Genomic DNA, 16,019 nt, shown 5'->3' on the forward strand with positions numbered 1-16,019 from the left:
CCCAACTCCCACCACCAAAAAAAAGGAAAGGAGTGGAATTGATTCTTAAAATAGCTCTAATTTTACTCAGTTTTCACCACATTGCCCATATCAACATGGCTACAATTAATTCTTCAGGATCCAATCCAACATCAACCCTAGTCCCTGTGGACCAGGAATAGTTATGGGTACATAAAGGAAGCATGCTGAACTTAGAGATACCTAGCAACAGCTTTCAGGACCCATGATTCTTGTCTCTCTTTTCTGATTTCTGTACATAGATACTGTGGGTCAATTGAGGACAGATTGAGATCAATCCAGGAGACTTAGAGATGATAACATCATGGCTCATAGCTCCTACTTAGATAAATATGGGAATATCTGAAGTTGACTTGCTTCTGGGTTTTTAAGTCAAGCTCTCCTAACAATCAAAGCAACCAATAAGCGTTTTGAACATGCACATGTTTTTTTACAAAATGGATAAAAATGTGAACAGGTTTTGTACCTGAGTCCAGGAGCATGGAACAAAGTCATAACATCAGCATGAGCGGAGCTAAGGCGATCTTTGGTGAAGTCTGTCAGTAGCCCTCCTCACTCTCCCCCATCTGCTTGGCTTGGGAGCAATTTCTCTCTTACGTTGCTCAGCTTGTTGATCCGGGTTAGATTCTGCTGTCCTGGCATTGAAGCCCCTACCACACAGAAAAGAGAAAGTTGCCATGTGTATCTACCATTCTCCTGGAAAACATTCCCTCCTTCCTCATGGTGCTTTCTCTTTGCTGATCTTTCCTTGGCATTCACATTCCACCCACAACATTTTACAAAATAGTCTTTCCCCATCATTACCGTTGCTTGGCACATAAAACAATATGAGAATCTGCTTGTCTTCTGGATATAGTTGAGAATTCAATTCCAGGCCACCTATGTGTTTGGGTTATAACCTAGCTTGACGAGCCTCCAAATAATCAATTCACCAATATTCACAGAAATTTCTATTTTTTGGTATCCACTCAACTTTCTGATAAACCTAGAAAGGATCTGACAGAATCGGTGTGACATCCTCATCATGACCAGCTCTTCTCCTTGGCATCAACTTAATCTGAGTCAAATATTTCTTCTTTCTTTTTTTCTGATCCATTTGAAAAAGAATCTCAATCACAACTTAATCAATCCAGTTATATCCCCTTCTTCTCTGACTCAGGCCCTGGTATGAATCATCATCATGGAAGACCCACTTTGCATCTAATTCCAGAGGATCCTATTAGATGAAGAATACTAATAAAAGGCATTATTTATAGGTAGTATCTTCATCCAGAATTTTTCCAGGTTTCATATTTTCAAGGGCACGCACAGGTGTGTTCAAGCATACACACACACACACACACACACACACTCACACACTCAACAGCAGCCATAACAAACAGAATGAGGGAAAGGAGGTGGCTAGTAATCTAGCAGGCCCCTAATCATAAGGAGGCCCTCAGGCTTGGAGAAATGAGGTCATTGGGAAAGGAAAAATGCAAGAAAGATGAAGCTGGCAGGTAGCTCCTCTCTTGCCACCAGATAGAATGGAAGATCCTTGAGGGCAGGGACTATCTCACTTTGGCTGTGATATTCCCCAGCACTTAACTTCATTAATGCTGATTGGCTGACGGATTGCTTCTGCTTTCCACTCAGGGAAGATGGTAGTAACAGTGAGGCCTCAACACAGGGCAGAAAAGTGAATGTCAAAGCCAAGGTTAGGGAAGAAAATACATGAGTATGACTTTGAAATCAAATTAGAGTCAACAGGTTGTCATTCTGAAGCCCCGTTAGGGGACACTTTTAATAAACAAGTCTCTTCCCCAGCCAGGCTCTGGTTGAAGTTCCTGTCTGTCCCAGAGTTTCACACACACACACACACACACACACACACACACACACACACACACACACACACACACACCCCTTCTTTAGCACTGGAAACAGACCTGAGACCTTGCAGCAGCCGTCAAAGCATTAATGATACTCCAGGCCCAAAAAGCCCAAGCCACAGAAATCAGATTTTCCTCTGAACAAACCTCACCTCCTAACAAGCGTCAAAGGAACACAACAGAGGCTTGGAAAGCCCACCTGGAGTCTTTACTGCCCTGCCCCAAAATTTAACAGCGTGCCAAACTAATACGACCTTGGCAGTAATGGGATTGCAGGTAAAATATCATCGGGCTCCCATCCTGAGATACCTATTTTCAACTGATTTAGCAGTAAAAGAGTCAGTTCTACAACTGACCCAGATCATTAGCCATGGAAAAAGTGCCATTCGTTAGAGCTAAAATCAAAAGGAGTATCGTTCTACTTCATAGCCTCAGATCCCAGCAGGGCTCCGGGAAGGTGTAACAGAGTCCCGCAACATTAAATTTAGAGCAGAGGGGAGTTTTGAATTTACCTAGAAAATAAAATTCAAAGCACAGAAAGAAACTTCATCAACAGAACCTTTAGCACAGACTCTCCAAGCCCAAGCTCACCAATAGGCAGGCTAGCGTCCCCTCAGTGCCCTGCCCCCCCCACCAGGAAGCCTTAGAGGAGGGTCAACCACTAAGTAGATGGGAGGTTCTGTCCTTGCTGTTTTTTTAGGCCTTTGTCTGTGCTGGAGAGAGGGAGAGTTGTCTGGTCAGGACGCTTCCTGATGACGTGGGGCTCCAAGGTTCTCCTCTCCCAGACTATGGCCCTCAGCCCTGGTAAACATTCACAACTGGAATGCCAAGGCAGAAAATAAACATTCCATGCAAAATGATGTTGATGGCATGTGAGGGACAGAGATGAGAAGCCCAGCTATCAGCAAAATGTGATTGAGAAGAGAAAAATAAATGCTGGCTTCACTCTTTTCCATGTTTAAAAAAAAAAAAGTAGGGGCAGGTAGGTGATATGTGGATAGAGCACCAGCCCTGGAGTCAGGAGGACCTGAGTTCAAATTTGACCTCAGACACTTGACACTTACTAGCTGTATGACCCTGGGCAAGTCACCTAACCCTGATTGCCTCCCAAAAAAAAAAAACAAAGAAGAAAAAGAAAAATTAAATTAAAAAAATTTTAAAATATGAGTACATTAAACATGTTAGGAATTCTATCCCACAACAAAACAGCATTTTCAAAAGTCAGCCCAAGAGGGGCTAGAAAGTCATCCCCTTCTTCCTCTTCTCCTGCTACACTCCTCCTTGCCAACTATGATGTGATGGCTATAAAGAAGTCATTCCCCCAGACTTATTTATACTTAATTTAGAACAGAGCAGAGACTCTGCTGAGTTCCCATTCCAATGCCTCCTCATATGGTATAGAAATGACCCTGGGCCCTCGGAGGCTGTGCCAGCAAAGGGCAGGTTTGGTGAATCCTATCAAGCTGGAGGGCTTCAAGTACAGGCCCAGTATCTTCTGCCCAAGGACCAGCCTAACGAAGGTTGAAGATGTTCATCACTTGGTTGATGGGGGATGGACAGGCCCTTGGTAAATGGCTAGTGACTGATTGCTATTACAAATTATAACTAACTGGGAACCTTCATCATTAAAATATTAGGTTCAAGTCCTGCCTCCACCACTTCTACCTGTATAGGGAACTCCTACCCAGGCTACCTTGGGCAAATCCCTTAAACTCTTGGAACCCTGTTTTCTTTGTCAGTAAAATGAGGAAGTTAGATAAGATGATCAGTCCTGTTATACCCCCTTTCTATTCAAAAGGTCCCTTTCCATATCCTATCCAAGGACCAGCGATTTAGAGCTGAAAGGGGTTTTAGAGCCTGCTGCAGCCAATCCTATAATTTTACAGATGAGGAAACTGAGACACAGACAGGCTAAGTAACTCGCCCAGGGTCACCCAGGTAGAAAGTATCTGAGGCAGAATCTGAACTCAGATCTTCCTGACTCCACGTCAAATTCTCTATCCACCGTGGCACTTAGCTGCTTATACAGAGTAACTTATTAATAAATATATATTGATTAAAATATAAAAAAATACAAATTAGAAGAGGGTAGGTTCACAAAAAGAGTATAAAGTGCTATGAAATCACATTAAAGAGAAAGCCTAGTTTTCTGCATGGGGCAAGGGGGGGGGCGGTGTAGAAGTCCTCAGACACTAGTATATTTCAGTGTATAACAATTCTGAACTGTGTCCTAAAAGCATTGATGGACACCCTTGAAGAAGGCAATAGTCTAACAACACCATTACCATTACCATATCCTTCCTAATATCTATTAGTCTGAAAATAATGGATTTTTTTCCCATTTCATAAACAGGCTGCCTCTATCTACAGTGTCCACCATTCCATGAACTAGAGCTTCCATTTACATGGAAAGACTTCAATCTATTTTATTTTATGCTGATCATTAACTAAGAATATTTCTCTCTGGAGATTTATTACATTAATGAGCTCTGAAATTACTCATAGCAATTAAGTATATTGTTCTTAAACTCTTCAGAGATTATTGAAATACTTGTGTTACTTCTACAGGGAAGCATAAATAAAGGGTACAACTCATCCTTCCCCCTCCCAAACAAACCAGCAGCTGGTCATGCCCCTGCCCTTCTGAAATCTCTGCCTTCACTAGCTCTAGCAATCTCTTTAGATTGTCATCTGGCATAAATTCTCACAGCCCTTCCTACCAAAGGACCTTTCTATCCCAAGTCCTATGTAAAATATTCCAACTTACAGCAGGCCTTCCCCCAAGCTTGGAGTCAATAGAGGAATCAACTCATCCTCTTAGCCCTTTTCCATTTGGGAAGAAGAGAACAGTAAGGTCCCAAGAAGGGGGATGGCTTCTCCCCCGGGGGGGGGTGACCTCTGGTGTACATCACCCAATGCTCAGACTCAGCCAGATCAGAAGAGTCACCCAGATACATGACCATGAGGATATAGATCAGGATGTAGCAGGAAGTATCTACCCTGGTCAGCTCAGGGTATCACCTTTTAGGAAGATCATTGATAAACTGGAGCTCTTCAGAATAGGGCTGCAGCAAGGTGAAGGGCGTAGGAGCCATGCCAGATGAGAATCCATTGAAGGAATTGGGAATGTCCGAGCTGGAGAAGAGAAGACTTAGGGAGCATATGATAGTTGGCTTTATAAGTCTTGTTCTCTTTGACCTCAGAGGTCAGAGAGTATAGCAATGAGTGGCACTGTCGGAGAAGCAGATTTTGACATCATATAAAGGAAAACTTCATAACAATTAGCCCTGTCCAAAAGTGCGACGGGCCAGCCAGTCAGCCACCAAGCATTTAGGAAGCATTTTTTACTCACTTACTTAGCACTATGCTAAGCTCTGGGGACACAGAGAGGCAAAAGCAGACATTGCCCTGAAGAAGCTTGCATTCAAATGGGGGAGACAAACACAAAGACCATGAGATACATACAGAGTAGATAGATTAGTGATCTCAGCAGCTGGGGGAGGGGCCAGGGGGCAGGAGAGGCCTGTTGTAGGAGGTGGAATTTGACATGAGATTAACAGTGAGGTTGGAAGGGAGGAGGGAAAGCACTCCGAGCAAAGACAGAGATGGGAGATGGAGTGTTTTGGTGCAGGAGCAGCAAGAAGGCCTGTGTGGCTGGAGAGCAATCAACATAAGAAGATAGAAAGGTATGAATGGGCTGAGTTGTCAAGAGGCAGTGAGTTCTCCATCATTGGAGGTCTACAGGCAGAACAACCTGTCTAGGGAGGCAGAGGGAAGATTCTTGATCAGATGCAAATCAGAGTAGGCAGCCTCGAAGGATCCCACCAGCTCTGAGATTCTCTGAGTGTTTCCTTTCCATCCTCCTTGAAGGCAAGAAGTATCTTTTGCCTCTTTTTGCATCCCCAATGCTTAGCACACAGCAGGTGCTTAATAAATGGTTATTGATTGACTGACTGACTGTCCACTCAATGTCTCCCTTCCTCTAATATAGACTATTACCCTTAGACATCACTAGTACAGCTACGGAGAACAATACCAGAGTGGTGCCTTTCCAATATGGTAGCACACCTTCTCATAGATATTCGCCCTCAAAGACTATAACTGGGCTTGGGCATTGCCCCAACTGGACCCCAACTGGAAGCTCTGTGCCTCTACCCCCTTGCTTACACTGCATATGCCCTATAATTGTCCCCTGGTACAAATTTCCTGAAGAAGTACCTGCTAGCCTCGGGGTTCCAGCAGGGGTCACTGAATTTCACTGATTCCTCCACGGCAATGAAAATGAGATAGTATTCTCTCTCCAGGCCACAACATAAATGAGAAGTTTGTGAAGGGTGGGGTGGGGGGAGGAGAGAGGAGGACAAAAGTTTTATACTCTCTCTCTCTCTCTCTCTTCTCTCTCTCTCTTTCTCTCTCTCTCTCTCTCTCACTTTCTCAGTCTCACTCTCTTATTTTTTTTATTTTTTTTTTACTTTGTAAAACTGAGGCAAAGTCATAAAGGGAAAAGGAACAGCAGCCTATTGGTTTGAAACTGTTCTGTATGCTAATGTAATGATGTGGGAGAGCAGAGAAACCCTAAGGACACCCATCTCTTTATCACCTTATAGGGCATGACCAGCATCGAAGAACATAATTGAGGCACAGGTTATTAAAATGCAGCAAGAGATAACAGGCCATAATTGAACCCCCTAATGGCACAAGCAGTAACAGTTCAGCAACAAGGAAGAGGACTGAGAATTTGCACAGAATGTCAGTGTGGGAGATGCATGATCCTGGAACAGTTGCTGGCTTTGGCCAATCAATAAATGTTAACTGAGCCCCGGCCATCCCTACACTGGGTGCAGTGAGGGATGCAAAGAAGCCTAAGAGACATGGGGTAGAACTGAAAGGTCTCTAAACATCATTCAGACCAACCCCCACATTTTTGCAGAGGAAACAGACTCAGACAGGGAAAGTGACTTGTCTGAGGCCACACAGCAGCAGAGAAGGAACTCCAAGAGAGAGATTGGCTTCGAAAACCAGTGTGTTTCTCCTTATACCGTGATATCCTCTATCATCCTTGTCCTCAAGAGTGTTCACAGCCTAGTTGGGGAGAAAGGACCTGCACTCAGCAACAGCTAATACAAAACACCATCAAACTGGGTGCTGTTCCCCAGTCCAGACTCAAATGCTACAGGAATAGATAAAAGAGAGAGATCAAGAGAGATGGAAACTGGAGCAGTCTCCTTGTCTCCTTTGACAAAAGCTAGTTATCGAGAAAGAATTTTATAAATTCATTCACACTAATGTGTAAATGACTGAAGAGTCTTAAAATGTAGTTTTCCCAGAGAGTATTTCTCTTTTTACAGGAGACAAAGGCTCACGCCAAGAGAAAAATTCCCTAACAGTGGAATTTCTTAAATCATCGAGCAGGTGGGGAAGAGATTTGGAATTAGGGGAGGGGCTTTTTCAGTGTCCCTGAAAATATTCCACATAGAATGATTAGGCCGACCTGGCCTATAGAATTCAGGTGGTGCATAGCGTATAAACAATCTAGAGAAATAAGTCCTACGATCAGATATGTTTGGTCTGAATTGTCCAGATAATGACAGCTGATATAAATTTCCCCAAAAAAAGGCTGACCTCACTTCCTCAGCTAAACCCACAGCTCTTAGAACCTTTAGCAACCTTTAGGCTCTTAAAGCCTACCACCTACAGACCCTAAAACAGACCTAAAAATCAAGTATTGATAAAGACATGGAAACAGAGATGCTAACTGGCCTGTGAAGGGCAACCCAATAGCATTATGAGACAAAGAATATAGAGGATAAGGGACCTAGCTTCCTCCCATAGAGTGAGATATCCTAACTCCTACAACACAATGGCTCTGTAAGGCAAAGGAGCAGGGTTGGAACTACAGAGACGAGGTCAGGGCTTTGTCCCAGGGTATTAAAATTTAGAGGGCTTTGACAGCCCTTGTAATCCTTTAGCATCTTGGACAGAACTAAACTTAGCACTTGGTTAACAAAAATAATTATTTGAAATACAAAGCTACCAGTGGCATCCTTCCTCCCCTACCTTCCGCCCAGTTGTCTCACAGTATCCTAGGGTCTCCCCCTACCCCATAAACTGAATTTATCTTTAAAAAAATTTTGAAGGTTTGTTTCTGATATCTCTTGTCTCAGAGGTAAAAGTTGCTCAGAGGTAAATCTGCAAAGGAAGTAGATATCGGGTACAGGAGACCCTCAAGTTGTGCATATTTGCATATTTAAATTATTCTGAAATATAGATTGATAGCATCTCTTTAAAATTCCCACTAATTTTGTAGCCTAATCTTCTGAAATCAGAGTAAATACCCGAAGAGGAGAACAGGATGTCGATATAGCCCATGCAATGAATGTAGGAAGATATCCTTAAAGGCAGTTGGAAAGCAATCATTACACTATGATCATAAGGACAGAGCTGTTCTTCCCTGCCCTGTCCTGCCCTCTGGCTTTAAAGACAAATATGAAATCCTCTGTTTGGCTGTGAACAAAGCCCTTCATCACACACACACACACACACACACACACACACACACACACACACCCTTTTCCAGGTTTCTTACTCCTTAAACCCTCTTTCCCCCCCAAAAAAAATACTCTATGATCTAGTGCCATTGCTCTCTTTGCTTCTCCTTGAACAAGATACTAAGACCCTCCATCTCCTGACTGTGGGCATTTTCTCTGGCTGTCCCCCATACCTGGAGTGTTCCTCCTCCTCCTCCTCATCTCCACCTCCTGACCTCCCTGGCTTCTTTTAAGCCCCCGATAAAATCCCACCTCCTGCAAGAAGCCTTTCCCAATCCCCCCTAATTCTAGTGCTTTCCCTTTGATGATTATTTCCTAGTTTATCACATATAGAGCTTGCTTGTACATGTTTGTTTCATGTTGTCTTCCTCATTAGACTGTGAGATCCATGAGGGCAGGGATTGTCTTTTGATTTTTTTTTTTGCATGTTCAGAGCTTAGCAAGGCGCCTGGCTCACAGAAGGCATTTAATAAATGTTTTTTGACCGAAAGAATGAATGACTATAAGGAAATGCAAAAACAGGTCTGGCTAAGCCCTTTTTTTTGGGTTCAAAATAATTTCATTGATGAAAGAAAGTCCTGGTAAAGGAACTCCCTTAACCAATGCATATCTACAAAGATTCTGCTTGCCTGTCTTACTTCAACATGCAACTCAGTCTTACCTTCTTCAGGAGGACTTTAGTGGTCTGACAATTGTTTACCCCCTCACCTTCCTCCCTATTGCTAAAGCCCCGCCTCTGAAATTGCCTTCCATTTTCCATTGTATATATCTTATAGGTGCATACTTGTTTGCATATTACCTTTGCCGTTAAAATGTGAGTTCCTTGAGAACAGAAACCTACTTGCATATATTAAACACTTAATAAATGCTTGTTGCGTGACTGGCTTCTAGTCTTAGAAAGTTGCCTGAAGCCATTAAAGGGTTAAGTGACTTGCCTGAAGCTAACTAAAACTCTGGCAGAGTCAGAATTGGAACCCAAATCTTCCTGACTCCCAGGCCAGCCCTCTATGTACCAAGCCAGCCTACTTCTCCTTGTTAAGACTTCAAACAGCAGGCTTAGAGTCATAAGAGAATTGATTTAGAGATCAAAGGGCCCTTAGGGTCATCAAGTTCAACCTTCCCAAAGTGAGGCCCAGAGAAATTATGAGATTGCCCACAGCAACACATATATCGTATAAGATTCAGGATAGGAATCCAGGTTTCTTGATTCTAGGTCCCTCGCTTTGTGCACCCCACCTAGCTACCTCTCAGCTCTCCCTGGCAGAAAGTCTTAATGATAAGACAAGTCACCACAAAGCTTCCCCTTGCAGCCTGGCTCCAGGCATGATGCTGAAATGAATAGTTGGTCTGCAATGCCCTTCCCTTGCCTTTGCAATAGGTTCTTCTTTCTTCCTGACACCCAACTTGGGTGCCACAGTACCATCATTCTCCATCTCTTTTTTGCACAATGAATGCACATCACTTATTGATCAGAGAGGTCAAAGCTACAAACAAGTGCAACTTGTAGGGGAGGAGGGGGTTTGGGGGACAAAGGGCAAGGAGCCTTTGGCACTGTCCAGCAGAGCTAGACACTGGAAAAATCATCTAAAGCATTAGGCACAAGACAGAGCCTATACAGATTTAGAAAAGGCAAAGCAGCATAATAATGAGGGGTTCCTTTCACCCACAAAAGGCTACCATACTAAATGCCATGACTTTCAGCATAAGGAGCAACATTTTATTTGGCCTCATTGGCAGGGCTATAAATTTCAAAGGATGTTCTCTTTTAAAAGGTGTCAGTTAAAAATTAAAATCTCGAAGGAACTTAATGCCATGCAGATCACTGGGCTCATTCTCATCCAGTATCTGCCAAACATTCAGTGCCAATAAAATGTAATGGCTTTAATATTCCTTCAGAATTAACACAGAATAAAACAACCACATTAAAGTAACATTACAACCTGGGAACTCTCAGAAAAGCCAAGAAATCTGCCTGGAGGCTGTGTGGAAGTCCTGGGTGAGAGAAGGTGGGATAAGTTAAGGGTGACTGTCTAAGGCCCCGGGTCCAGGAGGACTGCTCCAGAGGCTACTTAGAGGGTTATTTTCCCATTTTTAAAATGAGACCTTAATTTTCCAAATATCACAAAAATGGGTCATATCATCTATGACTGGTTCTGTGGTGGCCTATTTAGGAAGAATCCATCTAAAGTTTCCCAGAATATAAGCATGGAGTGAAACAACTCCTTCCTGAGCTGTTACATTATCCTGGGTCAGTTGTTTAAAAAAAAAAATCTATAAACAGTATTCATTGCATCACTGCCAGACTGCAGGCCCGAGAGCTTGGCTACTAGACATGAACAATATTTGATAAAGCAACCTTTGTAGGCTCCACCATGGAGTTACATGGTCATAAACTGTTAGCTAGAAGAGATTTTAGAGGTCATCTAGTCCAATCCCCTTATTTTACAGAGAAGGAAACAGAGTTTGAGGGATTTGTGCAAGGCCATACAAGTAAACGAGTGGCAGAGTCAGAGCTGGAACCAATCAGTCAGCCAACATATATTTATTAAATGCCTACTATGAGCTAAGTGCTGAAGGTACAAAAAGAAGCATAAGACAATGCCTGCTCTCAAGGAGCTCACAATCTAATGGCATCAGGTTCTAGGGCTCCAGATTGAGCATTTATTCTACTGGACCACACCGTTCCAAGACACAGCAGATTGGGCATTAGACTTAGTATCAGAAAGACCCAGACTCAGATACTAGCTACGTGACTCAGGCAAGTCATCTTACCTTTTGAGACCTCAATTTCCTCATCTGTAAAATGAAGAGGTTGGACTCAGGGGCCTCCAAAGTCCTTTCTGGCTCTACACCTATGAGACTATATACCTTTTCATGGAAATTTTTCTCGATTGCTAGAACCCCACCAATGCCTAAAAAGTCAAACCCAACTCAGCCTGAAGCTGAGAGGCCCTGGGTTTAAGGAGGATGGAGAGTAGGTTAAAATAAGAAAGAAGGTTCCACATTCCAAAGCCCCTGGAAGAAGAGCTGGTGATGGAATTGCTGACAGACCCTTAACTCTCCTGGTGCTAGCAGGCACCACCGGACTATAGGAATAAAACTAAATTACATCACTTGTCATCATTAAGAAAAATTTTCATCTCAGTTCTTCATTTGAAAAGCACTATAGTTAATGAATGAGTACTGAGCCATGACACGTAAATGGCTAAAATATAGGAATTATACTGAGGTCAACTAAAGTATTTTTTAAACCATGAAATTAAGGGGCCCATTCACTCTGGTCTAGGATGCCACTCCTGGCTGTTAAGATTCCCATGCAACACTGCCTTTGTGCGTAAGGGAATGGTATGTGTTTCTATATTAGACAGACTAAGGTTCCATGCAAATCAGGCTTGCAGCACATGGCCAGCCTCATGTGACAGAGAACATGGATTTTCCTCAACACACTTGCATGCTCTCTGTTTGTTTCTGTTGTTTGCAGCCTTGTGTGTGTCCACCCAACTGGTGCACTGCAGGCTGGAAAAGGAGTAGGTAGCTGGGACGATTCATGTCTGAAGGGACATCACATGGTTTTAGGTTATCTGAGTCCTTACTGCCCCTGCTTGAAAAGGAAAGAACATTTTGCAAGAGGAGCAGACTAATGACTGGCTCCTCTCCACATCCCTTAGTCCTTTCAGTCTGTCCCTGAAGCTCACGGCTCCCCCACTGCCTGGGCTAAATGGTGAATTAAAGGAATTTTTTTTGGCAAGAGAGATAGGGAATTGTTCCCAACTAATGTAGAATGGGAAGTGAGGGCATATTTTCCAATGAGGGAAATAGTACCCTGGGACTAAATAAATTGTCCTCCTGAGTTGAACATCAACGCTCCTTGAAAAAAGTGGAATATGTGAAATAAGTAGAAGATGACCTGGACTGGGAGTCACAGGACCTGAATTCTGGTTATGATTCTGGCGCTGCCATTGACCTTAAGCAAACTGAAGAGACTCTGAGAGCCCTAGTTTCATCATCTGTAAAATGGGGGCAGTAATAACTGCCCTGCCTTCCTCACAACATCCTCTCGAGACTCCAACAAGATGGCTAACACGAAAAGAGTGAAGCAGTTGGGATCAGTGGCAACATGACTGCAATGATTTGATGGAGTCCCAGGAAGAAAACTTGGTGGGGAGAGGGATGATGTCTTTTCTCTTTTTTTTTTTTTGTTTCCTTCTAGCTCCCAGCAGTATGCACTAAGTGCTGATGGCTTTGATGATGCAAAGGAGGAGCAGAGCCATCTGGCTAGGAGAGAGCAGAGGTGGGATTTTAAGCCCTAAAGGTGCCTTTGGAACACGTGGGACTGAGTCCAGCTGCAGTGGGCTAATTCTGCTGGGTCATTTGGGAAACAAATGTCTAAATGTAATGTTATCATCTAAGATCACTGTTCTCATGACTCTCCCACTCACAGTAGAGTTTCAAGACAATTGGATTTGGAGTCAAAAGACCTGAATTCAAATCTTGGCTCTGACAGTTTCTGGCTGTATGACCTGGTATAAGTAACTTAACTTCTTCAGTCTTCAGTTTCTCCACCTATAAAATGAGGGACAGACTTGATGACTTCTAAGGTCTCTGCCAGCCCCAACTTAAAGGATTTACCTTTAAAGTACCTGAAAGGGGTAAAGGGGAGGGAGAAAAGGAAGAAGAACAATGAACCATATCTTTAACCTCCTTTTTCCTCCTTAGACAGAATATGGGAATACTTATAGGAGCTGTAATTTTCTCAGCATGCAGAGCCTCAACCATGTGGAATTCTCAGTATGGGAACTCTATCCCATTGCAACCTATACACAATTTGTGTATAGATAAGTCCTGGGCAGTTACCAGAGACTTACAAAGGTTTCCCAGAGTCACACAGCCAATAAGCATTAGAGGGCAGAGGCAGAATTGAAACCTACATCTTTATGATTCAAAATCCAGCACTCTATCCCCTATGTCACACTTTCTCATTCTCCACTGGAAAACAGGAAGTAAAAGAGACAAAGATTCTAGGGTGAGCCTAAGAGATGATATCTGGAAGAAAGGCTTTAAGGGACAATGTGCTGGTCTAACTTTCTACCCATCATTTTGCTCTAGAGCATGTGGAGTAAGAATGTCCTCCTCCTCTTTTAACTATACATGCCTAGTGCTACAATATGCACTCAACCAATGGGGATGACATTCCATTCATCCCGGAGTCCACAAGGTCTCTGGACCAGCCCACGTTAGTGGTTATTCTCCCCAATGGTCCATCCTCCTTAGCAATATTCAGAGAACTCTGGCAACCACGCAGTGTGAAAAATTATTACTAGACTTCAGAGATGAAAGTGTTAGTAAAAGTGAAGGCTACCAAAATTGAAACTGACGAATGTAGGCCACCCATTGCTAATTGTCACCCAGCTATTTTGCTTCCATTGGTCACGTGACCAACAGTGACAGCCAAAGATGCTGATGGATTTTGACTTAGATGAGAAACCTGATGTTGAGAAAGGAGAGAGAGAGAGAGAGAGAGAGAGAGAGAGAGAGAGAGAGAGAGAGAGAGAGAGAGAACACTAGAGTTAGAGCCCCAATGTGAGGAAAAGAAAGAAACAAAAGGGCCCCTCTGACATCTCAAGCTGAGGAGGAAAATTAGAAAGGAAAGTAAGTACCACCACCATATGTGCTTGTAGCTAGTTGGGACAGCTGGGAAGAAATATTGTCCAGCCCGTCTCCCTGACCGGGATTATGATACATTTCAGTATGTGGCTATCAATAACTCTGAATGATTAATGCTAATGATTTATGTAAATTTCACCATAAGCTTTATTTGTGCCTGATGTTGAACTTAAGGATGTCAAATTATTTCTTTGGAGATTGTTGAAGATTTTTTTTTCTTCAAAAAAGAAAGTCTAAAATATAACATCTGACATTTCATATATCATGGATCTAGCCTTCCCAAACACTCAGTGGGAGAAGAAGGGTCACCATTCCCCATATAGTAACCTTTCATGTTTTGATAAACCCTTGGAAAGGGATTATGCTTTGTGATAATGACTGCTCTCCACACATGATCCCCAGGCTACCTTTCTACAGGGATAAAGTCAGACAAAGCTAAAGAGAACAGGGTTTATCCAGGGACTAGATTGAAGTATTACCTTGAACCTATAAAGATACACTGGAATGCCCCTATAATGCTGCCTTCATTTGCACGTTGTAGGACCTCCGATGAGTAAAACCACCTAATAACAAAGTCCCTTTTGTACTCACTAAACATCCTCTGAACAAAGGACTCAAATTCAGTATGTAACCACCTTACATAATAAATTTTTCTATATTGCAGCAAGGTACTAAGGTCTTCTTAGCTACAGGATTTGTATAAATTCACAGAACATAACTGAACACTTGCTAAGAATGAGATCTCTCCAATTTAGATTACATAAAATTAAAAAAGCTTTTACACAAACAAAATCAATGCAGCTAGGCTAACAAGAGAATGTGTTACCTTGAGAGAAATCTAAACATCAAATACCTCTGCCTGAAAAAAAAGGTCTGATATACAACATATACAGGAAATTGAAGCAAATATAAAAGACCAACAGGCATTCCTAATGGATAAGTAGACAGAATACGAACAGTTTTCTTTTTTGTTTGTTTTCTTTTTTTTAATATAAATTTATTTATTTTTAGTTTTTAATATTCACTTCCACAAGTTTTTGAGTTCCAAATTTCTCACCCCTCCCCCGACCCTAAGATGGCATGCATTCTGAATACACCTTCCCCTGGTCTGCCTTCTCTTCTATCTCTCCCCCCTCCCTTCTCTTATCCCCTTCCCCTTCTATTTTCCTGTAGAGCTGGATAGATTTCTGTACCCCATTTCCTGTATTTCTTATTTCCCAGTTGCATGTGAAAACATTTTTTTTAAAACATGTGTTTTTAAAACTTTGAGTTCCAAATTTTCTCCCTTCCTCCCTCCCCACCCATCCTCATTGAAAAGGCAAACAACTCAATACAGGTTATATATACACAGTTATGCAAAACACTTCCACAGTAGACATGGTGTGAAAAACTAATTATTTCCCTTAATCCTATCCTGCCCTCCCATTTATTCTATTCTTTCTTTTGACCCTGTCCCTCCTCAGAAGTATTTGCTTCTGATTACCCTCTTTCCCAATCTGCCCTCCTCTCTATCACCCCCCTGCTCTCTTGTCCCCTTCTCCCCCTATTTTCCTGTAGGGTAAGACAGATTTCCATACCCAATGAATGTGTGTGTTATTCCCTCCTTAAGCCAAATCCTATGAGAATAAGATTCCCTCATTCCCTCTCACCTTCCCCTGTTTCCCCTCCAGTGTGAGAGACTTTTCTGTTTTTCTTTTTTTGTGTGAGATAATTTACCCCATTCTACTTCTCCCTTTCTTCTCCGAGTATCATCCTCTCTCATCCCTTAATGTTATTCTGCAGATATGACCCCTTAATCTTCAACTCACCCTGTGCCCTCTACCTATCTATCTATATATACATACATATAATTTTTTTCCTTCAACTACCCTAATACTGACAAAGTTCTCATGAGTTACAAATATCATCTTTCCATGCA

General features: G+C 42.5%; 1 long non-coding RNA gene across 1 annotated transcript in view; it reads right to left on the reverse strand.

Moving 5' to 3' along the window:
- Window positions 1-252: 252 nt before the first annotated feature.
- Window positions 253-16,019, reverse strand: part of LOC144455635 (uncharacterized) — a 179,305-nt gene continuing 163,538 nt past the window's right edge. Inside the window, exon 3 of the long non-coding RNA XR_013484353.1 lies at window positions 253-668. This is a non-coding gene — a long non-coding RNA (uncharacterized LOC144455635). The remainder of the gene's footprint in view (window positions 669-16,019) is intronic.

Source organism: Phascolarctos cinereus, unplaced genomic scaffold, assembly GCF_003287225.1.
Source record: "Phascolarctos cinereus isolate Bilbo 61053 unplaced genomic scaffold, phaCin_HiC Scaffold_2;HRSCAF=192, whole genome shotgun sequence".
Taxonomy (NCBI): Eukaryota; Metazoa; Chordata; class Mammalia; order Diprotodontia; family Phascolarctidae; genus Phascolarctos; species Phascolarctos cinereus.